Consider the following 5,429-nt stretch of genomic DNA (forward strand, 5'->3'; position numbering starts at 1 on the left):
CACACATGTGCCCCTGAAGCTAAATGCTCTGTGATTGTGTCCCGGGCCGGATGGAGGGGTTAAGGTGGAGGGAGGGGTGGGACGGGGTCCTGATCTGCACTCTCATTTTCAGCCTGGAGATCTGCACATGGGACATCTGGGTCACATCATTACTGCAATCTTCTGCTTGTTCATTCCCAGCTTTACTGGGGGCTTAGAGTGACAGACAGTGTGCGTGCGCACACACACACACACACACACACACACACACACACACACACACACACACGAGGATGCGCAGCATGTAGCAGTTGTGAACAGTGAAATAAAATAACGTCTTAAGGAAGATTAAAACGATGGGTAGTGTCTTCGGTAACACAGATTAAAGGATGCAGTGAAATAAAACTGAGCAGCATGCACCTGTTATACATCAAAGACATTTCTGAAGATGCGTGTGAGCTTTTTCTGAATAATTTAATTTTAAAAAACGTGATTACTAACTGTTATTAAATAAATTTGTAAATATGAATAGTCATAAGGATGACCACAAGTGGCCTTCAGGTTAAAGTTATTTATTTGTTTATGTGGGGGTTTTTTTGAGTGATATTTCACGGAAAATATGTTTGGTGCAGTTACACCGCCCTCTCGTGGTGGACAACCGGTTTCACAACAACGTAGCAGTTGCGCTTGTTGACAGACAGGGGGCGCTGCTGAACAACATACCTGTGAAGATGGAGGCAGGTGGTCTAAAGTTGTCAGAGTTCCTAAATGTTCAAAAAACTAAATGTTTTGGAAATAAAAATGTTTTATTTGCTGTGATTTAAAAAAAAAAAATATTGTTCAAAACCATAATCCAAAATAGTCTACTTTAATGTTCATTATGAAGCAGGTAAAATTAAGGATGTTAATTGATGGTGTAATAACTGCAGTTACATTTGAGCTCTTCGCCAAATAAATTTGATGTTTATTGTTGTTGTTGTGGTTGCACAACTGATTCCCATCCCTACTATTTACTGATGGATTCATTTGTAAACTCGCTTCATGATTTATCTTTTAGAGAAATAGATATTTGTTGATTTAGTCTGATTTAATACATTTGTTGGAAATATTTTAATTATATATCAATTAATAAAAGGCTTCATAACAATCATAATGACAACAGTTACTTCAGTCATAGGGGAAAGTAAGATGCCACTGTGCTTATCTTGCATTGTTGTAAATCCACCACCCCGAATCTACATCTGTAATCACCCTGGAGTAACAGGAATCCCCTTCTCCCGAGGATTTACCTGCAGATTCACCAGATGAGGGTCACACTAAAAACTCTGCTCCAGGTGAGGCTCGAACTCACAACCTCGGCATCGCTTTGCTGAATACTGTCATATAAGTACCGCGCGCTAACCGATTGCGCCACTGGAGCTTCAGAGGACGCGAGCCGAGGTAACGGTTTAAGAAAACCACGGCCACCCGGGAAGAAGAACCGTGTCTTCATTTGATTATTCACTTTGTTTTTCAGCCGGCGTCGCAGCGGAAATAGTGCAAGACTGGAGGAGGAGTCGTCGGGACGCCGGTGGTCGCACAGAGTCCAGCAGACAGCAGCTCCTTCCGAGCCGATTATCGTGATGCGTTCAAGTACCGCTCACAAAGCTCGAACAAATTCAAGTGTGGTTCACACGGAAGAAAGGCAACAAACAGTGTCTTTTCTCAAAAAAAACAAAAACATTTCTGCTGACTTCAGAAAGTCAATACAACCAACTTATATACTTAACAGTTTATTATATTTGTCTATTTTATTTTTGGTCAAGCAAAATAGTAAGAATCATTTTTCAGGTCAGGTTTTAAAAACCTCAACGTGCTTATGAAAAGAAATTAAGTGGAAATTAGTCAATTTGATTTTAAACAACTAGAAATTTCTATGGTTTGAAAAAGCAAAACAAAATATAGCCTGTATAACATCCACACTAAAGTGAAAAAAATGAGTCATAAAGCAACTGGCAAATATTAGCTATAGACAAATAAATTATGAATATAAAAACGTAAAATATAAGGAAAACCTTTGTTTATTTATGCTGTATTTACCCTATATAAAAAACAGCTGAACTTAATTCAGGGAAACAAGAGCTATACAAAGGTGAAGTGGATCTTTTATTTTTTTTTCTTGCAGACCTGTTGAAGACTCAGTGTGTTTTAGACCAGAAAATTCATACTTCATCTAAATACATCTTTGGATCCTAGAATAGGTGACAAGTTTGATTTGTACGAGGATAAACAAATATCAGAGGCACATCACAATAGTGAAACCCATCCTGTAAATGTGTTTCTGTATGTTTTTTGTTTTTTTTATCTCCTAATATCCTCATTTGTCATAAAAGTCCATGAGTTTTTTTTGTTTTTTTTCTTTGAATATACTAATAGTTTGATCATTTCTGAGAGTGACGAAGGCAGCAGCGTTTCTACCGTTGATTCTGTGTTGACCGAGTGACAAACTCGGTACAGATACAACCTATATAGCCAAATCTGTCAGAGTTTGGCCTCTCAGTTGTGGTCACCAGTTCCTGCAGTAAACGTGCTTTCAACATTGTGGCAATAGTTCCGCCGTTTTAACATGACAATCACGCCTGTGCAAAGTCCGATCAATAAAGAAAAGATTTTCTGAGTTTAGTGTGAAAGAACTTATCTGGCCTGCACGGAGCTCTGACCTCATCAGCCTTTTGACCTCAGCTGTAACACTGTGAGGCAGATATTACTATCACACAACATGAGCGGTCAAAATCACTAATGCTCCTCTGAGTTATTGAGTATAAAACCCTGCAGCCAGGTTTTAAACTTTCATTAAAGGCTTTCTGGAAAAGTGAAATCTGTTCCAGCAACATAACTGTCCTATCTGGTCACAAAGCTAACCATCAGTTTCTCTAAAAGATAACAAGACATGTTTAAAAAAAACAAACAAAAAACAGAAGGTCATGTAAAAACAACTTCTGAAAGTATTTCCAAAATCCCCAAAGGCTCCTCCTCCTCCTCCTCTATCCATCTGGTGGAATAAATACTCCATCTGCTGAATGATAAAACAAAGATTCACAACTTTGGAAAGACGTTAAAAATCTTTTATTTATCATGCAGCAGACAGAATATATTTACATCCAGACCTGATTGACTTAATAAATATTGATTGCTTAACTTTTAGAGAAACTGATGGTTACCTCCGTGACTCTAATGTCCATTTGTTTTAATGCCAAAATTAAAACTTTTGAATCAAATGTGCGGCCGTTAAAAGACACTATAAGGGAGGGTGCATATCAGATCTGCTGCACTTTATAGTCCCCTGGGACAAATCCAATTACAACATGTCAGGTTCAATCTAAATACTGTAATTCTACCCTCCCTCTGTTTCTGATTTTCACCTTCAGTGGAAACTACAGACTGTACACGGAATACAGTTTGAAAACAAACAAAAAAACACAGAGCAGTCGCAGGAGTCAAACGTGGTCACGTTTTGATAGCTGCCTGCCCCGATGAGAGGCTGATGCTGCAAATGGGGGGGGGGGGGGGAACAAAACGCTTTCTGAACAAGAGCCACAGGGAGTGTGTACACAAAACGCATATATTTATATACACGCATATAGTGAAGCAGCTCAAAGGCAAATAAGCTTCCATGGAAAAACGATGTATAGCCTGCGAGGACTCCTCATTTCTCATCGCGGTGTCAAAATTGCCGTATTTTGTGGGGGTACTTCACGCAGTGTGCGCATCGGGCCGCCGTCTATCACACTCCCCCCCCCCCCCCCCCCCCCCCCCCCCCCTCAAGAGCAGCACCAGGCGAGGCGCAGAGGCGGAAGAGGTGGTGGAGGAGGACGGCTTGGTAGACGGGGGCGGCACGTCGGAGGATCACACACACACACACACACACACACACACACACACACACACATCACCGCAGGGCTCGCTGAGACGGACACCGCGATCTGGCACCGTTGTTGTTCGTTTTTCTTTTTATTATTCTCAGCATATTCATAAGTCAACACATGACATACAGGAAACACTAACATAAACATTCTGAATGAAAGAGGAGAAAAAAAAAAATAATTAAAAAAAATAATAATAATCACGTGACCCCTATCGGTCAGCGGAGGCTCTCGCCTCAAAAGACATGCGGTGGCGATGCCAGTTTGAAAACTTAGAATAAACAACTCCTGAAGGCTGGATGGGGCAACCGGCAACTTTTTGAGGCAACGTCCTCTGGCAATATTGTCATGCAGCAGTGTGGAGGAGAGAGAGGTCCGAAATATGGGACTTGTTAGCTTTAAAGATGAAATGCAATGTAAGTAAACGGGATGTTTGTTTTTTTTGTTTGTTTTTTTGTTTTTTTAGGGATCAGCAATCAGCTGCTGCTCTTGTTTTCGCCTCAACGTGTTGCCGGTGCGTCGCAGCCTCCGGGGAAAGATGACGGAAACCATGCCCCTTCTTCTGCTGGAAAGGAAGTGCCTCGGTACCCATGTCAGGGCTGGGTAGAGTACAGTCGGCCTTAGAAATTGGATGAGTAGAATTTACAGTGCTGTAATGAGATATACAATGTCTTTTACACGGGTTCATGTGGGAGCCTTTCTGCTGTTTTCTCTCTTATTTCTTTGCCCTGTTTTATTTTTTTTATTTTTTTATTTTTCAAACTTGCACATTAGTCATGAAATAGCTGACAGCTTTTTTTTTTTTTTTTTTTTTTTGGGTGTGGGGAGGTGGGGGGTATAGTTATGGCAGGGGTTGTTAAATAATGTCTCCGGGGTCATCGTTCTTCAACGCCGGCTTCCGGCTCGCTTATCTAGGACTTCGAAATGAGCGTGAATGCGGCGTTTTAAAGCAGCCGTGCGTAAAAAAAATAAATAAAAAGGCCGCTGGTTCGGTCTCGGGTATAGTGCATCTTCTTTTATCTTTTTATTTATTTATTTTTTTTTTTTCCATGTGGACGTTTGTCTCTTCTCCCGTCTTAAAAAGAACCTCAGAAATGCATACACCACCCCTCCCCTCCCCTCCCCCAACATCCTAATCCCACCCCATGCCCCCCCCCCCCCCATCCCCCTCATCCCCTCCCTTCCTCCCTCCCCACTCCCAAAATATACAAACTGATAAAACTTCACAACGATTCACCATCAACACAAAAGGGTCACACAAAAGCTCCGTCGTTATGTCCATCCATAGAAACTCAGAACAGGACACCATCGCTCTCTGTCGCACACGCACACACTCGCACACGCACACGCACACGCACCCCAAATACGGTATATACACATAGGAACACATTCCCAGGGGGGTCAAGAGACAGTCAGCGCTTGCAGTCAGGTCAGGTCTCTACTGCGTCATCAACATCCCCCTTGTTGCCAGACAGTCAGACAGCTTGAATACGTGTTGTCAGGGGTTACACGCCTGGTATCTTAAAAGCAAAAGGAAGGTCGGAGGAT

The 5,429-nt window shown here is 41.8% G+C and overlaps 1 non-coding gene across 1 annotated transcript; it reads right to left on the reverse strand.

The window, feature by feature from the left end:
- Positions 1–1,305: 1,305 nt before the first annotated feature.
- trnai-uau (transfer RNA isoleucine (anticodon UAU)) lies at positions 1,306–1,399 on the reverse strand. The gene is made up of 2 exons: positions 1,362–1,399; positions 1,306–1,341 (listed from the first exon to the last, which is right to left on the reverse strand). It is a non-coding gene; the product is annotated as a tRNA-Ile (tRNA).
- Between the last annotated feature and the right edge of the window lie 4,030 nt (positions 1,400–5,429).

The sequence above is a fragment of the Embiotoca jacksoni genome, unplaced genomic scaffold (genome assembly GCF_022577435.1).
Source record: "Embiotoca jacksoni isolate LCO1_2020_lvr unplaced genomic scaffold, fEmbJac1.0.p SCAF_26, whole genome shotgun sequence".
Lineage (NCBI taxonomy): Eukaryota > Metazoa > Chordata > Actinopteri > Embiotocidae > Embiotoca > Embiotoca jacksoni.